Raw genomic sequence first — 15,384 nt, 5'->3', positions numbered from 1 at the left:
TTTTTGAGTAACTTAATGATACGTGTTTATGAGAGTTAATTATCCTCTATTTCCTTGATATCAAAGTAACTAAAATTTCATGCATAGCTGAAATTCGTTGGGCTTCAGAATATTAATGAATGTAGCAAATTCTCTATGATTTTTCAAACTCTTTTATAATTACTAGGATATGTATATTTATTTTCCACTTGCGTTACGTGTAGGATGAAATGGAAAGAGGTGATGTTCCCAAGTCAATACAATGTTACATGAATGAGAAAGTTGTTTCTGAAGAAGAAGCAAGAAAACACATCAAGTTTTTGATAAATGAGACATGGAAAATGATCAACACAGCTCAACGTGAAAATTCATTGGATGTGCCGTAAATATAGCAAGAACGGGACAGAGCATTTACCAGCATGGAGATGGGCACGGACATCAAAATTCTGAGAGTCAAAATCGCATTTCCAAATTATTCTTTGAGCCCACCACAATTTCAATCCCATAAAGTCCTACCGTTTTGTTTGGTATTTACATATGTATGCTTAAGGAGTCGTGCTTTAGATTTTATGCATTTGTTTCCAGTAAGTTCACTTTGAAAATAGTATAAACTTTATCTGTGTGTCTCACACAATTCAACTGATGCAAGTTTGTGAGATTTTTTTTTGTTTTTACAAGTTAGTGAACTTTAAACGTTAATATTATATTTTGGGTCTATAAATTTTGAGTTCACTTAATTGTAGAACAAAAAGAAGTTTGGTACAACTTGTATTTGTTGTATGAGATACAAAATAAAGTGTTTTGACAAATATTTATGAAAGAACCACAACAACAGTATTTTGGATCGGATAGCTGTGTAACAAGTGTTTCTATCTTATGAGAAACGTGATTGCAAATAGTACGCAACTTAAAGAAAATGAAGACAGCCATGGGTTGATACTCTACATGACACGCCCATTATAGAGAAAAACAAATTTATTATAAGAAATATCAAAATGCAGTGATATTTGGCACAAATATCTATGTTTCATGTCATTGTACATCCTATTCTTATGACTTTTATCGCTTAATCTATGATGAAATCGTCGTGTTTGAGCTTATGTCGTTATATTTCATGTGTCTAGGTACGATGAAGACAAACGATGGGAAACCGAGCAGTTTTGGTTGATTCTGGAGGTGATCTTGTGTGCACGAGTGAACGAGAGGAGCTCGCGACACTTAGAAGAATTTCTGGAAAGAACTGAAAGCAATTGTGCGAGCCCCGCGTCGCAGATGCAACGCGGGGTGACATTCAGGCGTTAGGCCCGCGTCGCGGGGCCATAACGGGAAAACATAGTTGCAGAATATTGATGATCCGTGTCAGGCCCGCGTCGCGAGCTCAGTACAATTGAGGGACAAAATCACTGAAGACCCCCGTTAGACCCGCGACGCGTGGCCAACGCGAGAAGGCCCAGTTTTGTCCGGTTTTAATTAGGATTATGACCTTTTTATTTGGTTAATAACCCTAAACTATAAATAGATGTTTTGTTTGTTATTAATGACGTGCTGGGATTATTCCAAGACTTGTAAGCCGTCATATTACTTTCTCTCTAGATTTTATTTTATTTTCATCTTTTTTTAACCCTAGGTTCTTCATGAATACTTGTTGTTCATTTCGAATCATAAGTAGCTAAACTTCTTAATTTTGAGGTTGTGGCGAAAGACATGATAGTTGGTTTGACGACAATTTCTATCGATTAAATTTCCGTATTTTTGGGTTGCTTATTCATTCTTGATCTTAATTATTTGATTATCTGCCCAATAGTTGAAAACTATCTGTGGGGTGTGAATTGAACTAGGGATAGAGAATTTGCATGCGTAATAAGAATAAATAGGGCTTGCTCGATATAATCGTTTCGCTAATGAGTATAGGAATATACCCTTTAGCCTTACTTAGTTGAATACGGAGAAGTATATGCGTTCTTGTTACCTCTGGTGACCATAGGGATATAGACGTTATAGTAGCATCTACAGGCTTGTGAGCAACTCGGAAGATACTCATAAAGTTATAATTAACCCGTCAACTAGTAACTCAGGAAATAAGATAGGTAGAATTATCAGAAGATCAACTGGATTGTCAAAAGACATAACCCTGGAACTCTCCATCATCTGATAAACCTTACAGTCTTTGTCAAAATATTCTCAGTCACAAAAACACCCATCACAAATTGTTTACTTTTCAGTTTTAGTTTAGATACAACAAACAACTTGATTTTCACTTTCTTGAATATTTTTATTCGAATTTGAATTAGTTTAACAGTAGAATCTAAGTCTCTGTGGGATCGATATCTGGACTTAAAAGTCTATATTACTTGTACGACTACGTATACTTGCGTGTGCATTTGGCAGCAACAAGTTTTTGGCGCCGTTGCTGGGGACTTAGAAAAATTTACTGTTTTTCTAATTTGAGTTTGTTTTTCTATTCAAGTCTTTACTTTTTTTCATTGGTCTACTTGTGTCACTTCAGGTTTCTCTGGTTTATGCCAAGCACTAGAAGTTCAGGAAAACCTGTTACATCCCGTATTTTTGAACGTCGGATTATTTGTAAGCTGAGGTGGGGCCCACACGTCAAGATTTTTTTTTGGGACATGTGACAAATTATATGAATCACATATGTGAAGTTAAACACAACTCAAGAAGGACCCTTGGGCCAAATCAAAGTGGAAGTCCTCCAAACGAATATTTTTAAGAAAACGTTTTCGGGTGACCTGACTTTGGGGGGCAAAAACGGTATTATATGTTTGGAATTTGAAAAAATACCAAGAAATAGAAGTTGTAGATAATTGAATTATCTTTCCAACCATAGGTCGTGGGTTCCCAGGTGACATCGGTACAAGGAGATATGGACGTTTTAAGGTCGAAAGGTCAGTGGGCTAGGCCCAACTCGTGGCCAACCGGGTTGGCCCAAAAAAAGATAAAAGGGGAGAAAATTTAGGCCCAAAAGAGGGGTGGCCGGCCATATGGCCCAAGCCCATGGTAATTCATTAATCCATGTATTAAATGAGACATTAGACCACAATTCTTTCATTTTCAAGAATCTTCAAGAACAAAATTGAGAGAAAAAGAAGAGCAAAAACTTGAAGGACCACACGGCCAAGACCTTGGAAAATTAGGTCCTCAAAATCTTCCTCCAAAAATTATTAGCTTGTGGTTTTCCTACTAAATTAAGGGTCCTTTACAACTTGGTGTAGTTGTTTTGGAAGAAGGAGCACTTATTTCTTCAAGTTGACAACTTGTTCAAGTGAAGAAATTTGTAGAAAAAGGAAAGAATCAATTCTTTTTTCTTATGTTATGAAGGTTTGTTTATGTTGTAGTATGTAGAAATGAGTGGAAATTATGGAAATATGGAAGTTTGCAAAGTGGGTATGTATGTGTGTAGAAGGATGAACCAATTTTATTTGTTATGTTAATTGTGTTGTTGAAGCCTTGTAATGGAAATGGAAGGAAATAGTTCAAGTTGGTATGGAAAATTGTTGAAAATGGTTATAGGAAATTATGTGATTTTAATGTAGTTTTTATGAAATTATGGAAGTTGAATGAAAATTGGATGAAATTGGAAAGAAGCCATGTTGGCCGTGTGGTATATGTTGTTGAGATAATGTTGGATTTATTTTGTTTAACATGTTAGTTGTGTTATTGTGATCTTCACAATGCAAAGGAAGATTATATGAGTGAAGTTGACATGAAAATGGAATGTAGAGAATTATGACACATTAATGTGATTTTATGATATTAAGATAATGAAGTTGTTAAAGTGTAGATTGTTGTTGGAGATGAATTAGTAAGTAGAAAATGTGTTGGAATGGTTTTGTTGCATATATAAGAATTTTGGATTGAATATGGAAGTTGATGGAATTGTTGAATATTGAATATATAGCTTGGAATACTTTTGGTTTATGTTTGAATGGTCTTATATTAGTATGTGAATATGAAAATATTGATATCGGGTTGTAAGTGCAAAGTTGGATTTGGAATTGTCGCATTATTTGGAAAATAAGACTATTTACGCTAGAATGCGTTCCTAGTCGATTATTGATGTTGTATATATTGTTGTTGGTATGGTTGTTGTTGTTTTAGCCGAGTTTTAACCTCGGGGATGATATATATATAGGGGAGATGCTGCTCAAATTTTTATAGACAAGAATTGGTTAAGGTTGAAATTTTAAGTCTTATGAATAGTAAATTGGTAAATGTGACCATTTGTAGGTTTTGAACGAAACGGGATTTGAGTTTTGGCAAGCGTAAAGGGCAAGAAAGGTATGTAAAGCTATCCCGATTCTTCTCTTGGCATGTCCTAGATGTACTAGGCTTGGATTTACGCCTCGGGGAATATTCTGTCCATCGGAATCCGCGTTTGAAATCGTCGCTTTTTTCATTCAATAGAATTGAATTCCTTAAATATGCTTTGATGAAAAATTATGAAAATTTTTCCCAAATTGCTTAGGAAGTTATGGAATGTCCTAGAACCTTTGTAGGTGACCCCATAAGCTTAAAAATACGTAATTTGAGCCCACCGCTTCATTGGTTCCGAGGTGGGCCCACTATTTCCAATTTTACCCTTTATGTGTCTATGACTTGTCTTCGAGCGTTTTCGTTAGAGATACTCTAACTACTCCTTTATCTACTAAATAAAAATTATTTTAAATATTTCATTAAGTCTTATAAATTGTTTTGAATCTTGAAAACGATCTCGGATAGATTATGCCTCCGTAACCCGTTATGACATCTAAATTTACTTACTATGTTTCCGTCCGATTTCATTGATTTGATTTGACATTCGATATGCCTCATTGAGTCTCTGGAAATATATATATGGTATTTTTAGTGCATTTAGTTTCTCACTACTCCGTTCGTGGATGCCTCAATGTTTCCCCCACTGAGCCCGGGCCAGGATATGTTGTCAAGCGTGATCCTTTGCATTGTTCGCCGTGCCTCGATGTGAGGGGGCAGGTATACGTGTACATGGGTTTGTGGAGTATGCTGTGCCATGTACGCTTGTTCTGATATGATTTGCTATGGCCATCCGATATGACATATTATGTTACGGGGTTATGCCCCTGTTCTGATTCTTCTGTGTTGTGGCACCAGCGTCGGGAGGGTGGCCACGTTCTATCTGCCGAGTCCCTTGGCAGGGGCCGGATTTGATGTGACATATGTTTCTGTACACACTCTGCATGTTTTGAAAATATGTATCTGATACTTTGGGTTTTCTATTTACTTTCTGTACGTTCTGTACCAGTTATGATTTTGTTTCTGTAATTCAGGCTTTGCATATTCAGTACATATTTCGTACTGACCCCCTTTCTTCGGGGGCTGCGTTTTCATGCCGCGCAGGTACCGACGACAGGTTTGCTGATCCGTCCGCTTAGGATCTTATTCTCCTATTTTGGAGCGCTCTCTTATCCAGAGCCCATCTTTTGGTATAGTCTGTCACTACTGTATATATATATATTCTCGTTCATGGGTACGGCGGGGCCCTGTCCCGTCATATGATTCTGTCGGTCTGTTTAGAGGTCTGTGGACATGTTTGTGGGTTGGGGTCTTTCTGTACAGATGCGTGTATATGTTGTGTTTGGGCGATCTCATTCGCCGCGGCGGCCGGTCCGCATATGTTTAAATGTTGCTTCGTTGGCCCTGTGTGGTCTTTTGTTGGTATTTTCTGTGCGCAGGGTTATTTTGGATAGCCTGTAAAACAAAGGAAACTCTGCCGAAACTTTTCTGGAAATTATCTAACTTTGAAATATAGCCTTGTCGGCTTCCGCTATATACTTGAATGCGTTTGATAAAATTTGAGATAGCATTTGATAGATGTGTTCGGGTGCTCAGATCGGGCACTAGTCACGGCCTACGGGGTTAGGTCGTGACAAAACCGTTAGTTGATCTTGATCCCGAAATCAAAAGAACTTTACACAGATAGAGAAAAATGGCTGAGGAAGCAGTAAGGCTTGCTCTCGAAGAGGCAGAAAGGGATAGAAACAGAAACAGGGATGAACAGGGTGCAAGAGCGGCTACGAGGGTACAAGAACAATGGATTCTTTTGTCAAGTTATGCTAGACCTAGTCTAGCAACTATTGCTAAGGCTATCGTTAGACCTAACATTACTAAAAAATTTGAGCTAAAAGAAGGAACAATGTGGTTGGTGCAGCATACGTGCTAGTATATGGGCAACTCTAGTGAAGACTCACATAAGCACTTGATGCAGTTCGTAGAGTTGAGCGAGAATTTCCAATATAGAGATGTTTCCGATGATTATGTGAAGCTGTCCTTATTTTTGTTCTCATTGATTGGTGAAGCGAGGGAATGGTTAACGAATCTGCCTGCAGGTTCTATCACTTGTTGGGAGGTATTATCGAATAAGTTCATCGACAGGTTTTTCTCACCCAAGAAAACAAAGGAGCTGCGAGGAAGAATTTCTAACTTCACTCAAAGAGATTCTGAATCTCTACCACAGGCTTGAGAAAGGTATAAGGGCTATTTGCGAGGTTAACCACATCACATGCAGCCAAAGGACATCATTGGAAACTATTTTGTAGAAGGATTTAACCATGAATCAAGGGCATTTTTGAGTGCTTTAGCTCAAGGGCAGATCTTAAACAAAACTTATGAGGAGATGGAAGCTCTCCTTGAGTTGATGCCTGAAGGGCATCATGAGTATCACAAAACTAGCCGGGGGTTACCATAGAAAGCTACTGGGGTTTTTCAAGTTGATGATGTTGCAGCTATTCGGGCTGATATAAGTACTATTACTAATGTGATGTTGAGAGCGTTTCCTCAAGCTCAGCAGATCCAACCAGTTCAACATATTCAGCAGGCACCGTGTGTAAGTTGTGGTGAGCCTTATGATTATGGCAATTTCCCATTGAAACCAGAATCTGTCTATTATGTAGGGCAGCAGAACCGTGGTGTCAAAAATCGTGGGAAATACTATGGAAACAATTACAATACTCTATTCGGGAAGCAGGACTTCCACAAGTCGAACAATTATCAGCTACCCAAGGCTCAGCCGGCTAACAATTTGGAAGAGATGATGAAGCAGCTCATAGCTCAAACACAAGTAACGCAACAGCAGAATCAAAAAATTCAGAGTGAGATGCAGAAATCTATTCATGAGCTTGAGCGTCAGATGGGGCAGATGGGTATTATGTAGAATGTCAGACCACCAGATGCTCTTCCTAGTGATAAGGAGAAGAATCCAAAGGAGTGCAAGGCAGTCACCTTGAGGAATGGCAGAGAACTTGAAGAAGTGCCTCTGAAAAAGAAGAACAAAGCAGAAGCAGAACTTATCCCTGCTAAGCGAGCTGAGCCAAAGCAGACAGTCGCAGAGCAACATGTAGAGGAAGTGGCTCGACCACCCCTCCCTATCCACAGTGACTTCAGAAATAGAATGCAGATTCGGCTTGCAAGAAATTTCTTGAACTCTTAAAATAGGTACATATCAACATACCTTTGGTGGAGCTTTTGCAAGAAGTTCCAAAATATGCTAAGCATATCAAAGATGTGGTTGCGAACAAAAGGCGTTGGACAGAGTTTGAGACTGTTACACTTACTGAGGAGTGTCGTTCTAGAGTAAGGAGTAAGATCCGGGTAGCTTCACGATTTCGATTACTATTGGCAACATTGAAGTTGGGATAGCATTGTGTGACTTGGGTGCTAGTATTAATCTGATGCCCAATTTTGTGTTCCGAACATTGGGCTTAAGTGAGCTTAGGCCAGCGACTATTACGTTACAACTGGCTGATCGATCTCTTGCTTATCTTGATGGTATTGTTGAAGATGTTCTTGTGAAGGTAGGCCCATTTATTTTGCCAGTTGATTTTGTGATACTTGATTATAAGGCATATAAGAGTGTTCCTCTCATCATGGGGAGGGGATTCTTAGCTACTGTTGATGCTGTGATCTGAGTAAGAGATGGGAAGATGTCCATGATAGTTGATGGACAAGAGGTGAATTTGATGTATTTAAAGCTACCAAGATTCCAGCCCATTATGAGGAGTTGAAGATGATTATCGTGGTGGAGCCCGAGCTCACTAATGCAGAGTTAGATCACTTTGTAGCTACGCGAGATCCTTTAGAGACAACTTTAGTGTATGGGGAAGACTTGATGATTGATATGGAAGTCGAGGAGTGTCTTAGCATCCTTGACACTTCATGTGCTTATTTACGAGCAAACACACCATTTGAGGAGCAAGACAGACCAGAGTCATGGAAGAAGCCGAAACCATCTATTGAAGAGGCTTTAGTTCTTGAGTTGAAGCCACTAACTCCTCATCTTCGCTACGCTTTCTTGGGTAGTGGAGACACATTACCTGTAATCCTCTCTGCTTATTTGACTGATGTGCAGGTTGAACGTGTATTACGAGTGCTAAGAGATAAAATCTGATCCCTTGGGTGGTCGATAGCTGATAAACGAGGTATTAGTAGTTCGTTTTGCATGCACAAAATATTATTGGAGGAGGACAGCAAGCCTATTGTTGAGTGCCAGAGATGACTGAACTCAATCATGAAGGAGGTGGTGAAGAAAGAAGTAATCAAGTGGCTTGTCAACTGCATTATTTATCCCATCTCTGACAGCAAATGGGTAAGTCCTATACAATGTGTCTCGAAGAAAGGGGGCATGACTGTGGTTAAAAATGAGAAGAATGAATTGGTGCCTCAACGAACTGTTACTGCTTGGAGGATATGTATTGACTATCGCATGCTGAACAACGCCACCAGAAAAGATCACTTTCCTTTGCCCTTCATGGATCAGATGCTCGATAGATTGGCTGGGCACGATTATTATTGCTTTCTGGATGGCTATTCGGGCTACAACCAGATCATGATTGCACCTGAGGATCAAGAGAAGACCACATTCACATGTCCATATGGTACGTTTGCATTCCGAAGGATGTCTTTCGGTTTGTGCAATGCTCCAGCTACTTTCTAGCGATGCATGATAACTGTTTTCACTGATTGAAAACTATGTGGAGGTATTTATGGATGACTTTTCTAATTTTGAGGACTCTTTTGATGACTGCTTGAACCATCTTGATGATGTGTTAGCTCATTGTGAAGAAACGAACTTGGTACTAATATCATTTCATGGTTTGAGAGGGAATTGTTCTTGGGCACAAGATATCAAGCAAGGGAATAGAAGTTGAAAAGGAGAAAATTGAAGCAATTGAAAATTTTCCACCACCCGTTTGAGTTCGGGGAATGCGCAGTTTTCTTGGGCATGCAGGATTTTATCAACGGTTCATCAAAGATTTCTCTAAAGTTGCTAATCTGACGTGCAAGCTGTTAGAGAAAGATATGAAGTTTGTTTTTAATAAAGCCTGTTTGATGGCTTTTGATTGAAAAAGAGATTAGTGTCTGCTCCTATTATCATCGCACCCGATTGGTCTCTACCATTTATTTTAATGTGTGATGCAAGTGATTTTGCTATGGGAGCTGTCCTTGGCTAGAAAAGGGACAAGATTTTTCATCCTATTTATTATGCAGCAAGACACTTGATGCAAGCTAGATGAACTATACAGTCATAGAGAAGGAGTTATTGGCGGTTGTTTATGCCTTTGACAAATTCCGGTAATATCTTGTGGGCACGAAGGTAATTGTTTATACTAATCACACTGCAGTTTGCTACCTATTTGCAAAGAAGGATGCGAAGCTGAGGCTTATTCATTGGGTATTGCTGCTGCAAGAATCTGGCATTGAGATTCTAGACCGGAAGGGCACAAAAAATCAAATAGTAGACCACTTAGCGAGATTGGAAGATCGGGAACATGTAGATGAAGCAGTGGTGATTAAGCAGACTTTTCCTGATGAATAACTTTTTGCTCTTCAGTCAGCTAAGCTTCCATGGTATGAAGACATGGTGAACTTTATAGTGAGTGATATTTACCCCCTGGTGCTAATCACGAGAAAAAGAAGCGAATTTTTCACGATAGCCGTTTCTATGTATGGGATGAGCCCTATCTATACAGGGTTGACACAGATTAGCTGATTAGAAGATGTATCCCAGAGGAAGAGGTCCCCACAATTCTTGAGAACTGTCACTCATCACCCTATTGGGGACATCACGCTAGTGACAGAATAGCTGCGAAGGTACTTCAGTCCGGGTTCTATTGGCCCACTTTGTTCAAAGATGCTCATGAATTTGTGCGATCCTGCGATAGCTGTCAAAGAATCGAAAATATCTCCAAGCGTCATGAAATGCCTTTGAAGGGCATCTTAGGGACTAAAATCTTTGATGTTTGGGGTATCGACTTCATGGGTCCCTTCATACCGTCCAAGGGGAATAAGTACATATTAGTTGTTGTAGACTATATCTCGAAGTGGGTGGAAGCCATTGCACTTCTAACCAATGATGCTATTGTGGTGGCAAGATTTTTAAAGAAGAACATTTTTACAAGGTTTGGGACCCCTCGAGCCATCATCAGCTATCAAGGTACGCATTTTTGCAATCGGACTTTTGATAAATTGTTACTCAAGTATGGGGTGAAACACAAGATAGCGAATGCTTATCATCCTCAGACAAGTGGTCAAGTGGAGGTATCGAATCAAGAAATTAAGAGGATTTTGGAGAAGACTGTGAGCGTCAGTAGGAAAGATTGGTTGTTGAAGCTCGATGATGCTCTGTGGGCATACAGAACAACCTACAAAACTCCTATTGGCACATCTCCTTATAAGCTCGTCTTTGGTAAGGCATGTCATCTACCAGTTGAGCTCGAGAATAGAGCGTATCGGTCAATAAAGAAGCTGAATTTAGATATGGTTCAAGCTGGAGAAAAGAGACTATTGCAGTAGCACGAGTTGGGCGAATTTCGCTATCATGCTTATGAGAATGCGAAAATGTACAAGGAGCATACTAAGAGAATTCACGACAAGCGCATCTAACCTCGTGACTTTGAGCCTGGGCAGTTAGTCTTTTTGTATAACTCTAGGTTAAAGCTTTTTGGAGGGACGTTGAAAAGCAAGTGGTCTGGCCCATTTGAAGTTGTTCGGGTAACCGCACATAGGGCGGTTAAGCTGAAACCGCTGAATGCAGAGCGAACATTCTTGGTAAATGGGCAAAGGGTCAAGCACTATTTTGGAGAGTTCATCAATTCAGAGAAGACCTTGGTGGATCTAGAAGAGGCTTGAGTAAACCCTACGTCGTGTCGCGATGTTAAATCAAGCGCTTCTCGGGAGGCAACCCGTGTTTGTAAAAGTAGCATAAAGAAAAAGAACAAAAAAAAAATAAAAAAAAATGAGAAAAATAGAAAAATTGTCGTGCCACGATCTTAACTAAGGCGCTGGTTAGGAGGCAACCCAACATTTTTGTACATATAGGTCACGTGTGTTCATGTTGCAGGACTAGGGACGGAGGTGGACCACAAAATCGCAAAAAAAGTCAAAAATCGTTCCAGGTTTGTCGTATGAGTTGGACCTGCGACGCGGGGCCAATTCCTGTACAAAAATTTCCTGCAGCTTGATTTTGCACGTTGGACCCGTGATGCGGGCTGAACGCTTGCACAAAGTTTTGACTGCAGCCAAGTTTTGAGCGTTGCACCCGCGATGCGGGTGTAACGCCTGCATGAATTATTTTTTTAAAAGATGGAATGTTCCGCGTTGGACCCGCGATGCGAGGACAACGCGGATGGGGGCCCAGTCTGAAATTTGTTTTAGTTTAAATCACCACCCGCGGCCCTTCACTTCCATTCTCACCTTTCTTCTCCTAAATATCTCCAAAACTCGAAACAAAAAACCCTCTCCTAATCACTTTCCCTCACAATCAAAGTTCAAAACATTTCATCCATCCCTCATTAATTCAACAAGTTAAGTAATTTCTCTTTCATTACATGAATTCCCATCCCTCTTCTTCCCTTTGTTCTTGAAGTATGAAAAGTGTAAAACTAGGGTTGTTGGGTTTGGGCAAAATTGGGGTAGGGACTGGTATTGCTTGTTTGTTATTGATGTCTAGGGCTAGAAGATGACTCCCATTGTAGAAGAGAGGGTTTTAAACCCACCATGGTTGCTAAAAATTCAAAGGGATGATTCTATGCCCCCAAGGTGTTCGTAAAAATGCTCGAATGAATTTTTATGTGGAATTGTGAAGTCTTGAGTAGCAATATGACATTAAATAGTTGTACGAACCCTTGGACATCAGTTATGCTTAACAAATTATGGATTGGGTTTAGAAAAATTATGAACCACCAACCCAAAGTCCTAAAACATGAACTAGTTAGCTTCTTGATTTTTGTTTTCTTTTGATTCTAGTCTAACTTAGTTAACTTTTTTGTTTTCCTCTTTTGTAAGTAGTTTGAAGTAAGTGTGGGGTCAGTTCAACCCCAACTTAGGTGTTAATCATAAAAAGGCCCAAAAAGAAAAAAAAGAAAAAAGATGGGCCACATAACTCAAAACTTGAAACTATGGAAAAGACTTAAGTGTGGGGTCGTTTCACGACTCCGTTGATTTTTTTTTTTTTTAAAAATGGATTTATTGTTTGGTATTGTGTTGTTTTGCATGGAAAATGGCTAACACCAAAGGTAAGGGAAAGTCGGCTGCCACTTCCACCTCCCAAAGCACAAAATGGGGGAGAGTGAACCCCCTTCCCCCCCCCCCCCCACCCCAAAGCTAAAAAGATAATCAAATCGCTATCGGGGGGGGGGGGGGGGGGCGGTAAGAAACTAACCATCCCTATCCCTCGTGCTCCACCGTCAAGGGTCAGGCCAGATGTCCGTGTATCCGGGGAGGATTGCTATGACACATTCAACCCCGCAGCGGGGTACATCCATGAGCGTGCCATCAATGGCACCCTATTGCAGCGCCGACTCAGGAATGTGTACAATCAGCTTGTAGACATGAGATGGGTGTCCATCTTTGAGACACCAGGGCCAGTTAACATCCATCTTGTCCTCGAATTCTACACCAATGTCACGTTCAATCGACATGGCATATGTGAGCCAACTATCTATTGCAGGGGAAAGGATATACCCATCTCACCATCCCTTTTGTGTGCACACTTGGGGGTCACTGATTATCCCACGCAGCCACTGATGGACTTCATCCACCAGCCTGATTACAAGGCCATTCGGGAAACCTTGTGTGGTGTTGATTCCAAAGCCTCATGGGCCCATTATGCGGGAAAATATCAGAAGCACAAATACATGAAGATGAGTAATTTCAATCAAGAGGCGCGGGTTTTTTGAACTACTGAATCTGGCCATTGGAGCACTATTCTGAGGTGCAAAAGGAGCAGGTCTGCATTGTATACTTCCTTATGACGGGGAAAACCATTAACATAGGGTAATTAATAATGGAAGACATGAAGAAGGTATGACAACACACCCCGCCAAGGTTGAGTTTCGGCAGCACTCTCACGGCTCACTTGATAAACTTGAATGATAGATTAGCACAGCCGTATGATAGAGTGTTACCACCTCCTGAGTATGCCCTTAACATTTCAAATGTTAAGGCACCAGAGTTGAGCAAGAAGTAGCAGCTCACCCCTGCAGAGGAGAGGGCCGCCCAATCCACAATGCTGGCCCAACTTTACCGAGGGATAACAGTGGCCGCTGAGCACTTCGATGTAAATCTGTCTAGTGTGTTTGATGTGATCCCGCATACCCCGTACTCCCGAGCTCTTATTGTCACGACCTGACTAGGGGCCATGACGGGTACCCGGAGCTGACTACCGAGCACCACTCAGTCTACTAATCATCATACTCATCCTGCATGCATTTATTATTCTCACACATCTAGCCATAGGGAAAACCATTATCACATCCAAGAACAAATCTACATTCATATGCATAAACCCCTCGACTATCAAAATAATATTTAATATACAAGGAGGTAATCATGGGACATCTACTACCCACACGTATATATCTACGAGCCTCTACTAGAGTACTAAACATAAGGACTGGACAGGACCCCGTCGTGCCCAAGTATATACACAAAATAATGTATCAAAATGGCACCTCCGGAATAGTGGAGTGCTATTGTAAATCTGCTGAGTAGCTCCTAGAAACCTGGGTCGCCTCCATGTCTAACTGTGGGCATGAACATATCGTCCAAAAATAAAAGGACGTCAGTACAAAAAATGTTAAGCATGTATGGTAACATAATAAGGAAACATAGAAAGCATAAGAAGAAAAGTTAACTGTAACTGCTTGCCTCTTGAGGCGGATTCATGCATGCTCACTTTTACCTTTAAAGCCAGATTATAACATATACATATAGATATGAGTAAGTTGTCTGAGTCATATGTCATCACTAGCCCGCGTCTGGGTATCCTGCGTCCGGGATAGTCATCTCATGCCTCCCACTAGTGGTGCTGCCCGTGCCATATAGATACGGTGTAATCATCCATACGCCGCCCGCCTTAGCGGTGCTGCCCGGCCATAAAGGCGCGGTGTAATCTTACATATTTATAAGCTAATGCATGCATGGGAGCTCAAATAAAAGCTATCAATCTATCGAGTGATGTAAGGTCGGGAACCTCTGATTATGTTATGGAATAATTATAATCATCATGACTCACCTTGAAGGAACTAAAACATGAGGTGAGACTAACAACAAGGAGCAACGTTCATGAAATCATAAAAATAATAATATCGAACTCATCATAGCATCATTATCATGGAACATATCTCATCTCTTTTTCATAAGAAGATCTTAAAACTCATTAATTTTCCTCTTTTGGAGTGTAAGAAGATCATGGAAATATAGAGAAGAAATCACAATATAAGAGTCATGCCTTTGAAAGAAGATCATGCATGCCTTTACGACTCTCTGACTTTATCAATCAAACGCTTTCCTCCAGTGCTCACGATTCTACATTTAAGAGGATTCGTACTAAGATTAGATAATCGGAAACATACTTAGGCTTAAGCTAAAGCTAGCGAAAATTGGGCAGCATCTCCTTTGTTTCTATAACTTTCTCCATATAATATAACAACTCCCAAATGTCAATAACAATATTCATAATATCATACTCAACAATCTTCATCAACCATACATTATTCAATTCTCCCAATTCCATTTCAAGGTCATCCATAACCATGGTCATAATACAACATTACATTTATTCTCCTATAATGTTTCTCCCATGTTCTTAATATCATTTATTACAAGATTATACTCATAACATCTCAAGAATTATGATTCATGTCAACTACTATTCAAGAATACCATAATTTCACACTTGAGCTCCATATTCCACTTTCTTGCATAATATAAGTCTTTCAACCATTCAATATGCTAAATAACATGCAATGATCATGAAACTCACCTTTGATTATGTAGGAGCAAGGTTTGGATGAAAATGCTTCACTTGAAGAAAAAACCCTAGCTTCAATCCAAAGAGATTTCTTGGCTCTAGCAACCACTAAGAGCTTCCTT

This window comes from Lycium barbarum, chromosome 10 (assembly GCF_019175385.1).
Source record: "Lycium barbarum isolate Lr01 chromosome 10, ASM1917538v2, whole genome shotgun sequence".
Taxonomy (NCBI): Eukaryota; Viridiplantae; Streptophyta; class Magnoliopsida; order Solanales; family Solanaceae; genus Lycium; species Lycium barbarum.
The sequence above is the reverse complement of the archived record's forward strand: the minus strand, read 5'-3'. Positions refer to the sequence as shown.